General features: G+C 45.8%; 1 non-coding gene across 1 annotated transcript; it reads right to left on the bottom strand.

The window, feature by feature from the left end:
• Positions 1-333: 333 nt before the first annotated feature.
• LOC121646792 lies at positions 334-520 on the bottom strand. The gene has a single exon (XR_006011722.1). It is a non-coding gene; the product is annotated as a U2 spliceosomal RNA (small nuclear RNA).
• Between the last annotated feature and the right edge of the window lie 22,267 nt (positions 521-22,787).

Raw genomic sequence — 22,787 nt, 5'->3', positions numbered from 1 at the left:
GACGCTACAATGTTAAAGCCTTAGACGTGTACACTGAATGTTTAAACAGTCATAACTTCTCCAAATGTGAAGCTAGAAGAGTGAAACTTGAACGTGTGGTTCCTTGCACCCTGCACAACAAGTGTGAGGAGTCTGGGGTTGATCAGACAAGCAGAAAAGCATCGTTAAACTGGACACGTCTCCGTTTGAATATGGTGGCCGTCACGTTTGAGCTCATAACTCACTTATTTCTGGACCAAAACAGCTGAGACTTCACAGACATGTTCATAGACAGCAAATGACTGTGTGTCTCCCCCTCCATGCAGCATGTTTGCAATTCTACAGCAATTTTGAAGAGTTCGCACCGCTCCTGGCAGCACTGCAATGCCAGGTCGATGCATGGAGTAAACGGAGCGAGCGCCTCTTTCAGACTCCCATTCCCTAAAAATCCATTTAATACGTAGCCCTCACATGGAGGACATATCAGATATTAAACTGATAAGTACAGATTTTTTTTTTTTTTTGTCCTTTTTCAAGGTTTTATTGTACATTATTTCAGCATTTTACATTTGTACATTTTTTACCCATTTTACGTATTTCCGTACATTACTATGGAAATAAAAAGGAATCCATTGTTAATCTGCAAAACTCTTTAAAACCTAAAAACAGCTTTACAGTTAAAAGCAATATACAAAAAACAAATACGTTAAAACTGGTAAAAAACAGTGCTAATTATTTCTTTAAAACCTGGTTTTAAAGGAAAGAGAAGGCGGTTTCCAAAAAATCAAGCCCTCCAGCTCGCTTGTCTGCAGGAGCGGGGGGGGGGCTTCTGTTTTACAACGGGGCCTTGTCCACCCCTCCAGACAGTAGGTCTCTCGGGTCTCCTGTCTTGTGCTCAGGGGGGACCCCCCCCTTCCTGCTCCTTCCCTCCATCCACACCCGGAGGGCCAGGCCGCTGCTGCCTCGACCTTCCTCGTGTGGCTCCGGCTCCCTCGTCCGAAGAGGCACAGGCGAGGCTTCTTCGCAGCTGTGTCCTAGGCCTGCTGCCTGCAGATGTTATTTCTTTTATCGTTTCTGCTGCCATCCTGATCACAGCTGCTGGGGGAATCTGCCTGTGCCTCCTTACCAGCAAGTTCCTGGAGGTCCACATGGCGTCTTTTATGGCAGCCAGGGTGAGCCACTGTTGTACACGGTCCTCCTTATTCTCGTTTTTTTTGGTGTCTCACCCCGTACAGCACCAGCTGTGCTGAAAGGACCTCCCTTGCTGGTAAGTTCGGGAATTGCAGAGAGCCGGCTGTTGCCCACAGGTCTACGGCAGCAGTGCACTCCCAGAGCAGATGTCTCACCGTCTCTGGCGCGCCACAACCAGGTCGGGGACAGGTTGATGTTGCTGACATGCCCCGGGAGTGCAGACAGGCCTGACCGGGAGGATCCCATGAGCCACCATCCAAGACTGGTCCCGGAGTCTGTTTGGTAGGGCGGGGTGGCCCACGTTATGCCAAACCGCCGCGGCCTCCCCTAAGGTGAGGCCTTGTACTGGACACACCGCTTCCCGCTCCTGCACACAAGAGATCAGAGTGCGATGGTTAGTAAAAACATGCAGATCCTCTCCTTCAAGTCTAAAATCCTTTAAAAACTTTTGTATAAAAGCATACGTTGGTGGTAAGTTAAAGGATACGGGCACTTTGAGATCTACTGGTATGATTTTAAGTCTTCTCAGGTAGGATCCCATCCAGAACCTTGTCATTGTCGCCGACTTGGGGTTTCTGGAGGGATCCGTAGCCTGACTAAAATGAATAGCAACGTATCTACATCCCAGAAATAGGTTGATGTTTGGGACTCCTTTTCCTCCTTTTTCTTTTGGCTTTTTCATTACTTCTCTTTTTAATTTTTCACACTTTGATCCCCATAGGAAGTAAAAAATGGCTCGGTCTAGTTCTAAAAGCCTTCTCCTAGGAGGAATAAAAACAGCACTGATCGATAAAAGCAAAGGTAAAATCACTGCTTTTATGATTAAAACCTTTCCTTCCATCGTCAGTCCCCTAAGTCTCCAAAGCCCAGTCTTTTCTTAACTCTCCCTAACACGTCTGTCCAGTTTGTCGCCCCACCCCCCTCTTTATCAAATTTAATGCCTAGTATTTTCTGATCAGTCTGAGTCACCGTCAGTGGGAGTCCCAGAGTCTCTGTCAGTCGCCATGGTCCGTAAAACTGCGCTCGTGTTTTTTCTCTGTTTAATTTTGATCCGGAAGCCCGTCCAAACCAGTCCGTCCTGTCTAGGGTCCTGTTTATGGATGGCATGTCCGTGCACAAGACACTTATGTCATCCATATATAGGATGACTTTGTTTGTCAGTCCCCCACTCCCCGGGACTCCCACTCCCTGGATTCTGTCATCCCTTCTCAAGCCTTCCGCCAAGGGCTCTATACAAGCAGTATACAGCAGGGCAGATAACGGACAACCCTGACGGACACCGCAGTTTAAATCGACTGCATTTGTAAGGAACCCATTAACATGGAATCTACTGCTAATATCTCTATAAAGCAGTCCCACCCATGCCATAAATCTGGCAGGAAAACCCATCTTTTGCAGTACCCGGAACAGGTACTGGTGCGAGACCCGATCAAAAGCTTTCTCAAAGTCTAAATTTAGGACTACTAGCCGGATGTTTCTGTCTCTCGCGTAACAGATGGTGTCTCGGATCAGTATAAGGCTGTCGGTGATCCTCCTCCCGGGGACAGCACAGGCTTGATCCGGGTGAATCACGTCCTTTAAAACCGTGGTCATCAGTGTTGCTAAAAGTTTGCTAAAAAGTTTACAGTCTATATTTAGAAGCGTAATAGGTCTCCAGTTCTTTATGTCCGTTTTTTCTTTGTCTTTATAAAGGAGCGTCACTATCCCAATTCTAAAACTGTCTGGAAGTCGTTTAAAAGTTTCAAATTCTCTAAAAACAGTGAGTAAGTCAGGTGCTAAAATATCCCAAAAAGTCTGATAAAATTCCAGGGGAAGCCCGTCTTTTCCAGGGGCTTTCCCTTTTTTAAAACTTGCTAAACATTTATCTAGTTCAAACTCCGTAAAAGTTCTTGCTAGGGTCGTACTGTCCTTCACCGTCTTTTTTATATTCTTTAGTACTTCCGTTATTGCATCCGGTTGAACACCCTTTTCTGTATACAGTTTTCTGTAGAATTTTTCCACAGTGTCTATCAGCTCTTTTGTGCTTGTTGCACTCTCTCCGTTCTCCTTCTTCAGTTCAAAAAAACCCTCTCCCTTATTTATAATCCTTTTAAAGAAGTATCTTGTACATTTTTCTCCGTCTTCAATTTCTCGCTCCCTACTCCTTAGGATAATGCCTTTGCTTCTTATTTCTGCAAGGGTCGTCATCTCTTGCTTAACTTCCTTTATTTCTTCATTAAAGTCCAATCCTATTTCCATTAAATTAAAATACCTCTGTAAACGCCTTTGCAGCCCCATCATGCATCTTCGTTCAGTAGCTCTCTTTTTCCTGCTCATTTTCTTAAAAAAAAGTCTGGGTCCTTCCCTTCACCATCTCCCACCAGTGTGCCCGTGTGTCGTATAAGTCCTGGAGGGTCTGCCAATCCTGATACTGCTCCCTGTATTGGTCGACGATGGTCTGGTCCTCCAACAGGGAGCAGTTCAGTCTCCACAGTCCGCCTCCAAAAGTCACACCCGAAGAAAGTGATAGCGTGCATGACAGCATACGGTGATCTGAAAAAAAAACAGGTGTTAATCTAGCATCATTTACCTGGCACTCACGTGTAAAGAAATAATCAATACGAGAAGCTCTGGTACCATCACCACTGAACCAGGTGAAGCCCTCCTCTCTAGGATGCATCATTTTAAAACAGTCCGTCAACCTAAAATCTCTACATATATCCCGCAATAAAACTGATGATTTGTCTATTTTAAACTCCTCCCCCGCCCTTCTTCTATCCTTACGGCTTAAAATACAATTAAAATCCCCCCCCTAAAACCCAATGGTGCCCTCCCCAGCATGTGGGGCTGCAGATCTTGTAGAAGGTCATATCTGTCATTTTTATCACTAAAACCATAAACATTTAAAAGATTAAAAGCCTGTCCCAAAAAGGTCAGATGTGCTAAAAGTGCCCTTCCGTCTCTCACCACAGTGCTTCCCTTCACCAGTACCCGAGGGTTTTTTTATTAGAATGGCCACTCCATCATTTTTATTTTCGTTTGACCCGCTCCACAGGGATGTGTGCGGCCATTTTCTTTCCAATTTTGTGCATTTTCTATAAAAAGGTAGGCCACATTCTTGTAGTAGAAATACGTCTGATTTTTGGGAATTTAAAAAGGATAAAACAGTTTGTGCTCTGTTGAGGCAAAAAGTTACTCTGTCAAGGAATGAGGAGTCTGGTGCTGAAGTGAAGAATGATTACAAGTTTATTGAACACAGGATTAAAATACAAAGAATAGAATGAATAGGAAAAATAGAAAGAATAGAATTGCAATTCCTGAGAGACTGCTCAGAGGTCTGACAGCACAGAGATCTGAACAGAATCTGATAAGAAACACGCATGCAGCATCTTTTAAGCAGAATGATCACGTCACAGCACATCATGAAATACAAACAAAGAGATTGTCTGTTCCTCACACAGGATTAGACACTTCAGCAAACCTAATGAGCTTTTTTTCAGTTTATTGAGCACGTAAACAACCCCAGTGCCCGGCTGGGTCATCCTGAGGCGCCTGGCTGGTATCAGATAAGTCACACAGGTCAGAGCGAACTGTTCTAAAGAATGCATCCACATTTACGATAGCAACAGGCTACTCAGTATTAAACTCAATTACCAAGAACTTAAACAAGCTGTTTACCCTGAGAGGGATCAGTAGACATAATATAGTAAAGGGAATAATATGAAATTTCCACAACAATTCCCCTCTTTTGATCATAATGAAACCCATTTCATATTGATCACACCAGAAAACAAAATTTCATAAGATTAAAGCATAAAAGAAAAAAAACACCAAAAATGCATCAAACAAGGATAACACTGAGGCAGAGATGTACAGTGGATAAAAATGAGAACACCACAATCAGCTAGTGAACCCAAAACTCTGACGGTGTCATCAACCCGCTAATGAACACATAAAAACAAAGAAAAAAACAATTGAAACAGAAAAACAATAGGAAGACAGAGGAAACAAAAAACAAAAAAACAGAAAACCCATAAAAGATAAAAGCAATAAAAGTAATGTATTTATAGTAAAAAAAACCCTTAATGATTATATTCAACAATCAAATCAACTCCCCATTTCCCAATATACATTCAGACAAAACATCAGAAGTTGAAAGTCACAAGGATTCGAGAAACTCCATCATAACTCTGAATGGGGAAAAAAAACCCACCCTCAATTCAACACATGTGATTTCCAGCAAAAAACAACAAAAAAAACACATCAGAATACATATGAATGAGATGAAGAGCAAACTAAGATGACTAAACAGAGAACTATCCACACAATCTAAACTTCATCATCACTAGAAAAATCAAGCAGAAGACCAGTATCATCATAACAGATCCGGGGAGGGTAAGCGGGAGGAGAAACCAGGAAATCTAACGGGGTGTTAGAAAAATCGCCCTGAGCACTAACAAACATCTGGAGGGAATGACCAGGAAATGCAGATGTTATCATAACCTTGAGGCACCGGGGGACGAAAGTCACCACAAGCCAGCAGGTAATCAGAACAGCAAAAATAGGGCCTAAGACTGCGAGCAAGATATGCCACCAGCCACCTGACTGAAACCAAGACCATAATTTAGAAGAAAAATCAGAGCTATCCTGAGCCTCCATCCCAGATAACAGATCTCTAAGGTGACATGAACAGAAGACAGATTAGTAGATATATCAGGAATGAATGTACAACACTCGTCCCCTATAACCTTGCAGGTCCCCCCTTTCAGCTAAGAGAAAGTCCAGAGCCATCCTATTCTGCATGGTCCCTGACCCGGAGGGCCTTTAACTCAGGTCCTTCAGCAGCAGACTGTTACACCCACGGTGTAAGAAAGAGGCTCCGCCGATCCTTCATCCCAACTGCTGTCAGACTCTACAACAATCTGTAACCCCTGAACCAGGCTGTCATGTTGTAGTCTGTCTACACTGTTTACACAGTCATTTATACCGTCACCTTATTCTGTTATTGTTTTTTTTTGTGTTTATTGTGTTATATTGAACTCTTAAGTTTATCTATTTATTCTTTTCTTTTTTATCTTTCACTTTTTAATGCTGCCGTAATAAGTGAATTTCCCGTCCGTGGGATCAATAAAGTTTATCTAATCTAATGTAATCTAACACGTCGAACCCCTTAGTTTTAGAAAAGTGAGACTTTCTAACTCTACAGCTAATGCATCCATTTAAAAAGCATTGTTAACTGTACCATAGTGTGGAAAAAACACCCCCAAGCACTGAGTTAGTGATGGAGATACGAGCCCTTGTAGTCATATGAGGAGGAGCGAGAACCCCTGAAAGATCTGACAACACACGGAGGTGAGGGATGAGATAAGATAGATAGCGTCTACCCCACCAATTTCTAGGCAGATACAAAAAGGACTTTGAACTGCAAACCCAACCCACATTAGTTGGACAACTATAACCCTCAGGAGATGGAGATAGAAGAGATAGAAGATGGAGATAGAAGAGATAAAAGATGGAGATAGAAGAGTTAAATAGGGACAAACCAGGACAACTTAACATTACTCTCTCCTGCACACAACGTAAAATTAGGATCCTTACAGGGAGGTCTATCCAGCAGTAAAAAAAACCCACATGAAGCAAGGATGGTGTGATTACAGGTACTGCTTACCCCTAAAAGCATATACACATCAAACCAAGGCATCTCAAAACACAGCGGGGCGGCCACTGCATGTACAGAACGAGAAGGCATCACAGACTTAGAAATCAGGTGATCAGTCTTGCTGGAGAAGTCTCTGTGAAACCTAATAGACTGAAATGAAAAATCATGCATCCATGGACAAAACTTCAGAAGCAAAGAAGCATTGAGAAAATGTGTACTGTTAGATTTACCCACTGATCTGGCAGCCAGGAAGGATAGCACCAGCTGCTCTCCAGTCTCCAGTCGGTGTGGCATGAGGGATCAGAGAACACACGTAACATGTGCTATTAAACACTTTGGTTGTGGTCTGCTTAGCAAGTGCATACCACAAGTTGTCATGTTCGTCATGATGATTGATGACATGGCGTGGCAGTCTGTGTAACTCAGGAACTGAAAACGTACCAGGTGAAGGTGAAGGAGGAACAGGTGAAACTCCTGCTGTCAGAGCAGACAGCATGTACAGCAGCGAAAACAGTGCTGCTAAAACAAACAGAGGCAGACACCAACCTCTGCACTGAAACACCACCAAATGTGCAGGTGGGAGACGGTGTTGATGCATCCAGGGTTCCATTCCTTTTTCCCACAGGGGAAATGAACTGCACACCTTTAGGCAGGAAAAAGGTGAGCAAGCAGCAAACAGGCAGATCAGTGGTGGGCTCAGGTCAGAAGGAGCCAGGAAAATCCAGTTGTGTTGCTAGGCTCACCCGCTCTGTCCGGGGCCACGACGTCCCGTTGCTAGGCTCCTTCTCAGGCTAAGGGCCAGGCGATACAGCTGCACCCTCAGGGGGGCACCGGACGTGTCCCTGGACTCCGATGAAATGGCCACCAGCCTGGAAGGGGTCCACAGAACCGCTGGGACCCACCGTGCATCCTTTTGAGGTTCTTAGTCAGGACCCAGTCTCCGGGACGGATCGAATGGCACACGGTTTCAGCAGGACGTGGAAACACGTCACGAACAAACTACAATCCAGCCATTCTGCATCAGTGTGTGAAACCCATTTCAGCTGGTTGTGGGAGAGCTGCTGATCCTGTGAAGCCTCAGAAAGCACAAGGAAATGGTTTCACAATAAAACAACACTAAATCCTCACCAATGACGATTCCAGGTTGGGCCGGCTCAGTTCCAAGACCAGGAGGCCTGCTAGAGAGAACCTGAAATGGACTGAGGTTCAACCTTGTCCGGTTACACATCCTCCTGCAGGTCAGGAGGAGGTAGAGAGCCGTCAGCATGCAAAGCAGAGGATGTGAAGGGAGGGGAACAGAGAGCAGAGGAGAGAGGGAGCGAGGAGGAGAAGAAGGGAGACATCAAGCGAGAGACGGCGGAGTGAGACAGACAGGAGTAACGGTGCCCGAGACACGTCCAAAACCAGCTTACCGTCCGGTTTTTAGAACTGTAACTGCGTCGCCATAGCAACCAGCATTAGGAGAGAAAGATGTGGACAAAACAAACTTTCTAAACCACATCAACATTACCTCAAACCACAGGACAGTGTCATACGTGCACATAACCAACATAAACACATCAGATATTTTCCATTACAACATCTGCTTGTTCCTGTAATCTAGAAAAAACAAGTTATTATGAAATGACCAGACTATACGACTGGATCCTGAAGGCCACTGCTCCGGTATCACCCCTGTGAAAGCAGCATCATCAGCAGTATGATAAGATGAACTAAAACAGCACATGCACCCGTATCCATGGTGATAATATCCTTCCTGTAAAAGTTTATCCCAGAATGTCATAAGTGTCAAAATCATGTTTGATTTTTCAAAATGTACACACACATATTCAAAAGCGTTTCAGTATAGACGTCTTTTCCTGTAGATAGATCCACATCGTCAGTCCTGCTTATCAGGAAAATAAAGGTGTTTCTGGTTAATAACATCAGAGTAGCAGCATTATGAAACACTGCAACCATCCCTGTGTGGAAGCAGAGCAGCATCCTGGAGAAAATCCTGCTGGAAGGAAAAGGTCGAGTAAAGTCCGTCAGTTCGTTCAGGTCAGTCAGAACTTTGTCAGTTACGTCACTCGTTCTGCAGAAAAGCCAAATCAGAGCAGGTAGATTTTCCCTGCATGTAGGAGGATCCATAAAGGCCAATATAACATAGTTTTGGAAAGACATGAAGTCTGCTGGAGTTTTCTTAATCAATTTAATAAACTCCGAGATGATAAGGACATTAAATCAAGTTAAATTGCTTTTAATTATGTGTCCATCATCAGCCAAGTTTTTGCTCGAGCAGCTTTTTTCTTTTGTTCTTTTACAATTTCTTTATTTTATTTTCCAAGAGAATCATTTTAAAACATCCATGGATATCAGATTATTATGAAATAGTTTGTATTTTCTCCAGGTACATCTCTGTATTAATTCTTACAGTGCACCTTCCCATGTTATTTCAAATAGCAACAACAACCCCCCAAAAAAAAAAAACTATTTTATCTATATTAACGTAGGGTTGTGGAGCTAGTTTTTAAACTTTCCCTTCTTTTACTTTAACTAATTTCCATCTGGTTATTTGGTGACCGTTAAAAGAGGAGCTCCTTAACTTTACTTTAAAATTTTTTTTTTTTTTTTTTTTCCCATTTATTAATCAACATTTTCTCAAAATGCCCGGGATTCATTTATTTGTTTTTAGACAGATTTCAGATCTTTAGTTTGCTTGGTTGAAATATAGATCAGGCCTTCAGTGTTTATTCTTTAAAGTAAAAATAGCACGTATTTTCAATTTTTTTTTATAGATGTTTGAGACCTTGATCTCAAAGAGCCATGTTATCCATTTTAACTTAGCAATGAATGATAGAGCAATACCAAAGAAAATGATTCCAGTATATTTGGATGTGGCTGCTAATAACCCCTAAATGCAGCATGTTATGTTCACACATGAGACCACGGCTCAAAGTTATTATGCAGCCTTTTTAAGAGCAAAATGGAAGCTGTTTCTGGTTTATTATAAATTATAGGTACCAAGATATTCAAAACCTTAACTTAACCCAACTGTGAGTAAAAATAAAATATTCGGGACCCAGAGACACACAAGCAGTTTTGGTGCGAATTTACGCACACACTTAAAGTTGACAGGAAATCAGGGAAGTTGCAGTTCACATCACCACACAGAACCAAGCAGGAAAACTGCTGTTCGGTATTTGGGGGCCTTTACCCCTCTGGCAGAAAAAGGTTTTACTCACTCTCACTGCTTCAGCTGTAGGACTGAGAGAGAAACCATCTTATCAGATCCTGGGTCAGCGGTAAGACGGGGTAAAGGGGGGTGTCCTTCAAGCTGGATTCGCAGCAGAAGAAAAACATCACTGCAGGTTCAAGAGGGAGAGAACTCCAGTCTTCGGCCTTCTCACACACACTCAACAACACGCTGACGTCATCAGTCACACCCATCCATCACCCTGCAGCCACACAGACTCAGAGTCACACACATTCACACCAGCCGGCTCACATACATGCATTACCCCTGTTTCACTCACATAGCTGTAGGGAGGAGCATGCGGGATGGAATGAGGAAGCAGGAAGCATCCCTTCTGTTCTTCTGTCAGACTGAGCACAGCTGCAGCCACGTGCTCATTCCACTTTACAGATGACACCTTTAAAGTTTCTGGAGAATGATTAAACCATTGTGTTTCAAATCTCTCATCGGGTTCCCGTGAGATGTTAGCAATGCACACACAGTTCTGAGCAGGGCTGGAGACAGAGGGGGAAAGATTTTTACCTCAGTCAGCTGCTGCAGAAAAATTTTGGCTCGGGAACTCCCAACAATAGCACACAGGATTTCCCAGGGGGTGTGTCCATGCTGTGATGACGGAGTCAGGGTTGGCCATAACTTTCACTCCATCAGGAGAAGATGTGAGACAAATGTTTAACCGACACATCAAATCTCGACCCAAAAAGGTTGACCGGACCAACTTCAGACAGCAGAAATAAATGTTTAAATTTACACCCCAAGAGTAAATTACACCCAAGGGGTGCGGTCAACCATTTCTTTCACGGTGGTCCCAAATGCAGAGATTGAATGCACAAAATTACCAGACATCTGAAGCGGCACAGGAAACCCAGAAACCCTCAACTGATCTAGTTGCACCAGAGTCTACCATGAATTCAACGGTCTTACCCGACACCTCGACTTGTAGGTTTGGGAAAATCTTGTAGGCCTCAGCCGTTAAATGCGTATTTTCGCTGCTATACGTCCCAGTCTTCGTCGGTATGCATCTGCTTTCGAGCACAGAGATAAGCATGGTTAATTTTTTGTCAAAGTCAGAGGAAACAGCAAGCGTCTCTTCATTGCAACAGAGCGAGGGAAACTGCACGTGTTCATCAGTGTTGTGACCTTCAGCGGGTGTGTGTGGTGTGTGTGTGTGTGGGAGCTGGGTGTGTGTGTTGTGTTATCTGTAGTTTGTTTTACATTGGGTGTCTGTGTGCTGGCAGCAGAGCAGGAGGAAAAGGAGAGGAGAGCTTTCATTTACTGGGTCAAAACTTTGTGTGTGTAAGTTACGTCACCCAGAGATGTGGAGTGTCCCCCGTGATCCATCCTTGGCTGCCATACCCCCCCTTTCAATCTGAAGGGGCACGTTGCCGGCCCCCGTTTTGCAGGCAACGCGGACACTCAGCCTTCCAGTGTCCCAGCTGTCCGCAGATATGACATGCGTCGTGATGGCAGCCACGTCCTCGAGAACCACGCCCACGTCCACGTGGGAAGTCACGCCGTCTGGCCCCGTTTGGGTTTGGACCAGACAGAGCTGAATACATTGTCATAGCAGCCAGGTGCAGCTCTTTGTCCCCCCTCAGCAGCTCCAGCAGCAGAAAAGAGGAAACTCATCAGCAAACTTTGGCCCCGAGGTCAAAGGGGCAATTGGGTCGCAATCTTCAGCGACCTCGGTCTCCGTCCATGTTCGGAAGACCAGAATGGGTCCCAGTCGGACCAGCCACTGAGTGAGTGGTGGAATCAGAGTTCAGGCCATCTTTCCTCAGGGTCACAATGGAAGTTCTTTTGCTTTTGTGAGGGGCTTTGGACTTTTTCTTTTCCTCTGTGGTCTGCGGATCGGGCTGTGGTTCGGCCTTGGGCAGGTGGCGGGACTGGGGGTAGGCAATCCAAGTCCGGATCCGGAGACGCTCCCAGCATCGTCAGGTCTGGGCACAGGAATGAGGTGTTCTGGCCGCTCGGGCCCGATGGTGGACATGCAGGTAGAGAGGATACAATGGGTTAGTTTTCAGCTGAGAAAAGTGAGACACAGCAACAGAGGTTGTCATTCGCTTATCATGGCTGTGGTCAGGTCGGTGCAGGTCAGTCTGTGGAGGTTCAGTAAGTTTTGAAAGAACTTTGGCGTTCTGATTTCTCTTGTCGACGCTCACATTCTGCGAGCCAGTTTGTTAAAGCCGCCTGATGTTTTCTAAGCGGTCCCAATCTGAGACCTTCACCCGTTTCTGTGACTTTAATTTGTCCCTCATCCTATCTAAACCTTCTTTGGTTATTTTTAATGCTGCCGGGCTCAAAGAGCCTTCAGCTGGAAAAATACCATTCTGGATCCACTCCGCACACATTTCCACACACACCTTCCCATACTTACGTTCCATGAACTCAAAGAGTTCACCGCGGGGCGTCGCCGGTGTTTTGGAGCTTACATTACCCATGTTTACACTTAAGCACGGGGAGGAATATTCCCACACCTTAGACTACAGACGTCTCTGTAGAATACGGAATAACGGCTAATCCGTCCGCCCTATCTCACTGCTTTCCAGCGAGAGACCCACTCACACCCTTGTGAAGGGATTTTTACCTGCCCAGATCTCCTAATGAGACCTTCAGGCCCGCTTCTAGCCTACGGAGCTCCCAAAATCCCTTGTGAAGGGATTTTAACCTGCCCAGATCTCCTAGTGAGACTTCCAGGCCTGCTCCTAGTAAGCGGAGCTCCCAAAACCCCCCGGCTGCCCATCTTCCTACTTTTCTAAAAAGGGAGAGATGTGTGTGTGCGTGAGAGCAAATTAAAATCCTAGAGTAATTTCTCACTCACCAGACTTCCTTGACAGGATGGAAGATGTTCGAGATCCTGGTGGGCCAGTAAGGAGATCCACGAGGAGTCCCCCAGAAAACAAAAGCTGAGACGTACTCAGGTTGATCAGACACCCGTCGTAAAACCCGAAACTGACCACGCAGGAGCACTTCTGACACCAGGTTGTTGAGGCAAAAAGTTACTCTGTCAAGGAATGAGGAGTCTGGTGCTGAAGTGAAGAATGATTACAAGTTTATTGAACACAGGATTAAAATACAAAGAATAGAATGAATAGGAAAAATAGAAAGAATAGAATTGCAATTCCTGAGAGACTGCTCAGAGGTCTGACAGCACAGAGATCTGAACAGAATCTGATAAGAAACACGCATGCAGCATCTTTTAAGCAGAATGATCACGTCACAGCACATCATGAAATACAAACAAAGAGATTGTCTGTTCCTCACACAGGATTAGACACTTCAGCAAACCTAATGAGCTTTTTTTCAGTTTATTGAGCACGTAAACAACCCCAGTGCCCGGCTGGGTCATCCTGAGGCGCCTGGCTGGTATCAGATAAGTCACACAGGTCAGAGCGAACTGTTCTAAAGAATGCATCCACATTTACGATAGCAACAGGCTACTCAGTATTAAACTCAATTACCAAGAACTTAAACAAGCTGTTTACCCTGAGAGGGATCAGTAGACATAATATAGTAAAGGGAATAATATGAAATTTCCACAACAGCTCTAATTTCCGACCTTACACTCCTCACATTTAGCGATGAGAAGGTGAGGGTCATGAGTATGGTTGTATAGTAAAAATATAACATTTCTTTTTTTTTTTTTTTTGTTTATCTCACATAAGACTTATAAAAGGCAAGGCCTATGTTATTTCATGTGAGCGAAGCTCTTCCTTTACTTCCGCAGGTGGGGAGGGGAGGGGTCCAGCTCCACCCCCCTTTCGGACTCTTGGAGTGGGTCTCTGTTGTAAAGACCAATTCATTTTATTTTCCTTTGGAGTTGATTGTAAGGCCAGTGTTAAGAAGGAGACCTCATTTGGTGAGTCAGGGGGGAAGATTCTGGCATCTCCCTCAGACGAGCTGTCTGTCGAGACGCCAGTTCTCCCCCTCTTCTCTATCACTATTGGAGAGTCTGAAAAAAAGTCTGATACCAGCCTCTTATTTTGCTGGCCATCAGGAAGGTACGTTCCTTCACTATCTTCTTGTGTTTCTTTTATCTGACTCTCCATCACAGCTCCCCCCTCATGCTGCCTTTCCCCATCCTCACTTGAATCGGTTGTGGATGAGGAATCTGCAGACTCCTCCCCCTCTCCCACCTCATCTGAAGACTGTTCTCCAATCCCCTCTGTTGGCGGGAGATTTGAAATTTCTAAACCAGGCTCTTCAATTAGCTGTCTAACGGGCTCCAGCTGTCTTTCATTTTGTCTTTTAACCATTTTGTCCATTTTCAGTTTATTAGCAAAGGATTTAGGGCAATCTCTGAAGAGGTGATTTCTGTCTCCACAGAGATTACAAGCTCTGCCATTCGTACATTCCTCAAAGGCATGTCCCACTTTTCTGCACTTTCCACAAAATGTTACCTCACATGCCTCTACCAGGTGCCCATGTTCGCCACAGTTGCGGCAGAGCTTGGGCTGCCCCTGGTAGTGAATGTAGACTCTGTTCTCACTCAGCACTATCATATTTGGCAAGTGTTTCAGGCCCTGGAATCCCTGGGGGTCCTGCCATTGTTGAATGGGGACCCTCCAGGCGCAATTCCAGATGCCATCCACGTCTCTTACCTTAATAGCCTGGCCTTTAACAGTGCAAAATCTACCCAACTATACACATATGTCCCCTGCATTTACCGTTTCATTGAACATCCTGACAATAACCGTTTTGTAGCTATTGTCAGTCAATTTCTCAACGACAAAGGCAGAGAATTGGGCTTTCACATTTTCAAATCTGTTCCAAAAAACAGTTAACAAGGCAGCAGAAACAAAACTAACATCAAAACTCTAATTTCCTGGTAAACTGAGGATACAATTCAAATCACTTGCAGAGAATTTTAATTCTTTCTGAATCAGTTTCCTAGAGAAGTCCAGTCTAGACATCTCAAAGTAATTTTCTCCCTCTTGTCTAAAGAGGAAGCGCACGCTGTGGTGCCTCCTCATGCCGGCAAAGTTGGCCGACATGGTGGAGGCACCACAAACTCAAAAAAAGAGGTGAAACACACACAAACAAAAAAAGAGTGCTCAAAGAAAAACTTAAGAGGAACTTACCTTCTGCTTTCCTAAAGAAAAGAAGCTGTTAATAGAAAAGTAAATGCAACATTACAACAAAGAAGAAAAACAGAAATATAGCTGCTGAATACAGACAGTTTCAAATTGCTTACAACTACTTATGAGCTACAATAATTTAAAACAAAGGTTTCAGCACCAAAATATCCTCCTCAGTTCTGGCAAAACATATAGCCACAAGGCTAAAATTTCACCACCCAGGGAGGCGACCGCTGTCTTAGCCAAAAGGCCGAGAAGCGATAACCTTCCACTGACTGGCACCAGACTCTCTTTTGTGGGCACGTAGCGCACTTGTGTCGGTGCCCTGTGTTGCCACTGGGAATGGCTAATTTGCACATCTGCCCATCCAGGCAATGCAGCCAGCGCTCCTTAATACGGGGGGTTAGGGAATGCTGAGTCCTCGTGGACAGAAATGAACGGGCAAGTGCTGCCGGTGTATGCAAAGTCGTGACGATGGACTTGTCACCATTTCAAAAGGGCTGCCGTCACGTTTGAGCTCATAACTCCCTTATTCTTGGACCAAAACATTCTGGAGTACCAGCGGAACGTAGTGAAATGCTTGACCCTCTTTCAAGTGTTTCATGCTGGAGTACCAGCGACACAATAAAGTATTTCAAGTTTCCACTAACCTCCACTCACTTTTATTCATTTTTAGAATTTTGTTCTAGAGTACCAGGGGCCCAACGGGACTGTATGAATTTTTCCACACTCTGTTACTGTTCAAAGTGTTTCATTCTGGAGTACCAGGGACACAACAGTGTTTATTGCAGTTTTCCACTCACTTTTAATCATTTCTAATGTTTCATTCTAGAGTACCAGGGGATCAAATGGGACTTTGTGTATTTTTTCAAAGTGGTTCACTGTGGAGTACCTGGGGCACAAGGAGAACTTGGTGATATCTCAGTCATGCTTTGTCCAACGTATATGAAACTTTTCCCACATGTTCCCCAACATCCCATGAGTAGATCCTGTGGGTTCCAGCTCAATCCGTGGAGAAATAAGCCAGTTATGGCCTCTAAACGCCGCCGAGTTCACCCAGGCGTTCCTCCGCCTTCTCCCCGCGGCAGAGCACTCCCATCCTGGCCAGAGTGCGCTGCGCGGGTCGATCAGAAAACTCTCGCTCACACGTCTTCCTCAACATCCACAGAGTGTGTCCTGTCAGTTTCGGCTCAATCTGTTGAAAAATGACCAAGTTAAACCGCTGTCCACAAACCTTACCTGACATCCAATAATAAAGTCTTAGACTTGGAAAGTTGGGTTCAATCTGTCATAAACCAGCCATACTTCATGCTAGTGTAACGGAGTCTAGTTGATTCCACTTGGCACTGAACAGGCAATCAGATTTGCCGTTTTATTTGCAGTCTATGTATCGGGGACACCTACTGGTTGGCACGGCTCTCCTCAGGTTATAAATACTGGCTGTGACGTTGCCTCAGCACCAGTAAGAGACGATTGAGCCCGTGGTAGGTCACTCAGCGCACAGTACTGTATTAAAAATGTGAAAAGAATATAATAATAATACAACCAAAGCAATGTTATACTCGAGGACGTGCCGAATACATAGCATGGAACTGAATGGGTTAAAATTTCATTGTTTTGAGATGACGCGATAGTTGGCTACTTAGCTCAAATGCTAACCTATTCTGTGCTAAACTCTTTAACACAAAGCTGTGCCGAGCGGGTGATGAGTGTGACCGTGACCGACCAGTGTGTGTCTCATCGTTGTTTTTGCAGGTACATATGTCTTTTGTTAGCTTTAAGTTTGGTTATTATTTATGAAATATGACCAGTAAGAGAGGATTGAGCCCGTGCTGTGCCGAGCGGGTGATGAGTGTGACCGTGACCGACCAGTGTGTGTCTCATCGTTGTTTTTGCAGACAATAAAGTCCGTTCCAAATACTAAGAGTGTCGGCCTTCATCCAGAAAAATCACAACACAACGCAGACAGTGGTTACAATGGTGCCGTGACCGTGCTTCAGGAGTCGCCACGTGGAGAGAGTGAACGTCTGCTCCTGGAGGAACAGTGACGTCGTGGTTGCTGCTGTGGGGTCGCTGACTTGGTGTACTGCTTAAGGAGCGCAGTACTGCTTTTTCGCCAGCGGGTGGAGCAGTGCTCACATCCTTGTGTTGGAACATAGGTTTGGTCCCCTCATTCATCTCACCGTGGGTGGGAATTCTGACACTTTGTGTCGCGTTTCAGTGGTTTGAGCAGCCAATTATCTAATATTTTGTCTATTTTGAAGCTCTTTTGGACTCATTTGATCACAGCTCACAGCTGGGCGTTCTTATTGCTTTGTTTATGCTACACATGCCTGCATAATCTGCTCTTTTGGAGTGATTTTTTTTTTCCTTTTTTTTCCAAGGGCCATATTTGGGTTTGTTTTTTTTGTTTGGTGTTTCATTGACTGTGTGCCTTCCTACTTGAGGTCTAGAAAAAAAAAAAAAAACAAAAGAGAAAATTTGTTTTCCATAATGAACATGGACTTTGGTGCTGGTGTTGGCAGGGGGAGGGATGCATTACTGTGCACTCCTGTAACACCTATGAACAGGGTTAGAGCTAGATTTCAGTCTGTTCCAGTCACATCCACACCTGTGCCTGGTCTTGAGAACATTTCAGATACTGATGATGCGTTCACTGCAGCGCCACAAATAGGCTGTGTTGGGCCTGACTTACCTGGTACTAAGGAGGGCAGTCCCTCAGTCCACATGATTGCAGGTATAGCTAAAGAAATTGGCATGTCAATCGGAGAGAGTATTGCCTCCTGCATCTCATCACAGCTTGGTAGTTCAAAAGGTAACGTTGCGGGTAATTCATCTAGATCAGGGGGGGTAGACCAGTCTCTCACAACCTTGATAGTGAAGTCTGAAGTCAAAGGGCAAGTGTGCTTTAAGGGTGATGGCTTGGATGCCTATACGATCCATGAGTGGGAATCATTGGTCGTGTCGTACTTCAGGAAGCAGGCAGTTCCCGTGGCAGAGCAGGCTGAGGAGGTCATGAACAGGTTGGTGGGGAGAGCGAGGGAGGTGGTTAAAATGGCCCTTCGCAGTGACCCTTTTCTTGCTCTGTCGGATGGCCCGGGTCCCATCTTTGACATTTTGAAACATTTTAGTGACACAGTTTCCTCTATCATGCCACTAGCTGACTTTTATGCCACCATGCCATTTGCTGGTGAAGAGCCTTTCGAGTATTGGCTTAGATTGAACAAAACTATGGAAGTGACTGAAGACTGTCTGAAAAGGCTGAATAAATCTATGGATGATCCTTCACGAGAACTCACTACTATGTTTATCAGACACTGCCCCGATCCTGAACTGTCCCTAATATTCAGGTGCAAGCCACTGCAGCAGTGGACGGCTGCTGAGGTCCATGAGAAACTGGTTGAGCATAGGAGGGACAAAAGGCACTCTTCTCAGTCTAAGAGTTCCACTCCTGTGGCGGTATTGCGCCAGGATGTCAGTCCTGCTCCCCAGGCTCCATCACCAGCTAGTAAGCCTGCTGGTGACGATAATGCAGGCCCGGCATTAGGTCAGTCACCACGGGAGCTTGCTGAGCCTTTGGGACGTATTATCAGCATGTTGGAGCACATTCTGGCACAAGGATCTTGCCAGGCTCACTACCAAGACAGGCCGGGACGACCGACACAGGGAGGTCCCAGACACAGAGCGCGACCTTCATTGCCATGTGACGTGTGTGGTGATAGGGAACATACAACTCGCTTTCATTGTAGCTCCAATCATCTCTGTTTCCTTTGCTATGCTTCTGGTCACACACGTGCTGATTGTCCAAAGTCTGTCATGCCTCAGCCGGCAGCGGTTACTACCAGCAAACACACCTCTCAGGAAGAGGGAAACGGGCGGGCCAACATTTAGGGGGGGAAAGTGTTGGGCCAGTAGTCAATGCCCCTTGTACAGTAAATGATGATTTGGAGTCTTTCTATGAGAGTGTATGTGAAGACCTAAAGTGTAAAGTCATATTGCAGAACACACAGAGAATTGCACCTTATGACGAGCTCTTTCATGTTAAAGCACTGATTGGTAACAAAGTTGATATTAACGCTATGCTCGACAGTGGTTCGATGGCATGTAGCATGAGTTCCAGAGTTTTGCAGCGCCTGTCACAGGAGGGAGCCATAAAGAGCCCTTCTCTGCCCCCCTCAGATGCGGTTTTGGTTGGTTGTGGAGGGTCGCAGACTAAACCCTTGGGAATTTGTGACGTCGAGATTGAGCTATTTGGTTTCCCTGTGATTGTTCCAACATTTGTGGTTGCTGTACAAAATGATGACCTCATTGTGGGGCGTAATCTCCTCAAATACCTGATACAGCGCTTGAAAGGTTCAAAGGATGCTTTGAGTCACATCACTTCATCCGACTACACTGACATTGAGCAACATAGGCTGTTGAGCCTGTTAGCCAATGTGGAGGTGTGGTCAGGCAGCGACATCCCTGACAAAGTGGGAACGGTAAAGTTAAAGAGGACTGTGACTCTTGAGCCTTTAAGTGAGCATTTAGTTTGGGGTAGGCTTCAGAATGTTGGCAACATCTCAGTCGGCAGCGCAGTCATCGTGGAGCCTACTGCTGCTAGGTCACGCCCACAGTCTGTTCTGATAGGGAGGTCTGTAGCATTGCTTCATGGTGATGGTTGGCTGCCCCTTAAAGTCATCAACCCATCTGATAAGCCTGTGACGCTTAAACGCAATACTAAGCTCACCGATGTCTTTCCTTGTATGGAGTTGGAGGACTTTGATTGCCCTGATGTGGATGTTGAGCCTCAATGTCTTCTCCAGTGGGTGCAAGGGTCAGGGGATGCTTCTGTCATTGAGGAAAACTCCCATGTTACATCTGATGATTCAAGCCTCCCAGACTGTCATAGTGGGGATGGCGATCCCAGTGGACCATATGGTGGAGTCTCCTCACTTTTGCATGATCTCGGGTTGGCTGATATTGACGTTGACTCCTGTGACGTGACTTCTTCTTGTAAGGAAAAACTTGTTGAACTGATAGCTAAGTACCAGTCCATCTTTTCCAGACATAGATTGGACTGTGGGAAAGCTAAAGGTTGTGTTCACCGGATCCGACTCAGTGATGACAGACCCTTTCGGTTACCGTACCGACGCGTTGCGCCCAATCAGTACGAGAAACTCAGACAAGTACTTGATGAGATGGAAGAACGAGAAATCATCAGAAAGTCCAGTAGTGACTTTGCCTCTCCTTTGGTCCTAGTTTGGAAAAAGTCAGGGGACCTGAGACTTTGCACTGACTTCTGCTGGATAAACGCCCGTACCATCAAGGACGCTCATCCCTTACCTCATCAGGCGGATGCTTTGGCCGCGCTAGGTGGCAACGCTTTCTTCCCTACCATGGACCTCACGTCTGGTTATTACAACGTTGAGGTTCATGAGGATGACAAGAGGTATACGGCTTTTACATCGCCGTTTGGGTTGTATGAATATAACCGTTTACCACAGGGCCTGTGCAACAGCCCCGCAACTTTTATGCGGATGATGCTGTCCATCTTTGGGGACCAGAATTTCTTGAGCCTCCTTTGCTACTTGGACGATGTGCTTGTGTTTGCTCCAACCAAGGAGATTGCAATGGAGCGACTGGAAATGGTCTTTGAGCGTCTCCGGGTCCACAATTTGAAACTGGCCCCGAAGAAATGCCATTTCCTGCGGAGGTCGGTACGGTTCCTTGGCCACATTGTGAGTGCGGAAGGAATCGCTACAGATTCTGAAAAGGTGCAAGCCATTACTGCTCTCACTGAGGAGGACCTAATGGAAGACGGAACAGGGGTCCCATCACAGCAGAAAATACGTTCCTTTTTTGGAATGGTAGTTTTCTACCAGCAGTTCATTGAGGGCTTTTCATCTATAGCCAAACCACTGTTTGGTCTCACCACTGGACCTAAGATTTCTTACCAAAGAAAAAGAGGAAAGGGGCGGCCTCCCCGGCGGAAGCTCGTGGCCACGGATTGGACGGAGGAGTGCAGACAAGCTTTTCATCTCCTTAAGCAGGCTTTGCTTGACCAGGTGGTTCTGGCTCATCCCAATTTCAATGAGCCTTTCCTCCTTTCAGTGGACGCGTCCAGTAACGGTCTCGGAGCAGTCCTGTCGCAGGTGCCGGAAGGGGCCACTGTGGCAAGGCCAATTGCTTTTGCTAGCAAATCGCTCTCATATGCACAGTCGAGATATCCTGCCCACCGGTTAGAGTTCTTTGCCATGAAATGGGCAATCTGCGACAAATTCCATCATTGGCTGCGGGGACATCCTTTTACAGTCTGGATAGATAATAATCCGCTGACATATATCTTGTCCAAGGCTAAACTTGACGCATGTGAGCAAAGGTGGGTCGCCAAACTGGCATCCTACCGTTTCGATATCAAGTACATTCCAGGTCCCAAGAACATCGTCGCTGATGCTCTTAGCAGGGAACCCTTTGTTCACTCGAGTGCACTCCATCGTTTAACAAGAGTGGCTTATGGGGCATTGCTGGCTGAGGCCGATGCCGTTGGTAAGGATCGGGTGCAGGATGTGTTCAGGTGGTCTACTCACCCTTTCGAGAAAAACTCTATTGTGGGGCCTACCGTTGGCTGCCAGTCTGCTGTGGTTGTTCAGCCCGGGGTGCTAACAAGTCAGGAAGTGGCAGCTGTTTTGCAATCACACAAGCTGCAGGAAGGTGCTGTGACATCTCATGCATTGCTGCTGCCACAGCTTCCCCAGACAGTGTTGCCAATAGAACCGGCTGGGATTGCCGTGCTGCCTCATGACCAACTGATGGACAGGCAGAGGTCTGATGCTGTCCTAGAGAGGGTGATCTCCTTTATGGAAAGGGGACGGCGACCCTCTAGGAGGGAGCGTGCTCTGGGGCCTGCCGGTGTTCTCCATTTCCTTAAGGGCTGGGATAAGCTTAGCATGCGGGAGGGTGTGCTGTATCAAGTGTCTAAGAGCACTGTTACAAAGACCAAGTCTTTTCTTTACGTGGTACCTGCTTCCTTGAAAGCGCTTGTGCTGGAGGGGGTCCACGATGAAGCTGGTCACCAGGGCCAGCAACGGACTTTGTACCTCACTCGACAGCGCTTCTATTGGGCCGGCCTGGAAAGGGATGTAAGGGAGTATGTGAGAGGCTGCAAGCGGTGTGTGCTGAGCAAAACCCCTGAGCCAGAGGCAAGAGCGCCACTGGAAAACATCATCATGTGAGTGGGAGGCGGAGCGGCAGAGGTAAGGGAGGCGGAGCGGCAGGTAAGTGACGGGCGGCAGGTAAGTGACGCTAATGCTGTAGGTGACGTAGTTCCGGGGGAGACGGCAGATTCAAACTAGGCGCCCAAACATTTCTACTTTCATTCGATTGTATTTTGTGCCAACCTAATTAAAATATTCTTTAAAGTAGGACTATAGTGTCTTTAAAAGGTACACTCTGGAGCACAGCGGGGAGGATTTGGCCAGCCTGACAGATTTTATAGACCGTTGTTACGACAGAATCGTCATGGGGAAACCAAACAACACCTCCACCCCCTCCACCTCATCTAAATCCAAGAGACAGCGAAATGAGGATTCACCTGGAGCTATTTCACCACCGGGGAACGACTCAACAGATGTTCTGATCTCCATAGATAAGAAACTCAGTAGTTTTGATGCGCGTTTGAGTCTGGTAG

This window comes from Melanotaenia boesemani, chromosome 9 (assembly GCF_017639745.1).
Source record: "Melanotaenia boesemani isolate fMelBoe1 chromosome 9, fMelBoe1.pri, whole genome shotgun sequence".
Classification (NCBI taxonomy): Eukaryota; Metazoa; Chordata; class Actinopteri; order Atheriniformes; family Melanotaeniidae; genus Melanotaenia; species Melanotaenia boesemani.
This window is presented reverse-complemented; position numbering and strand designations above follow the sequence as displayed.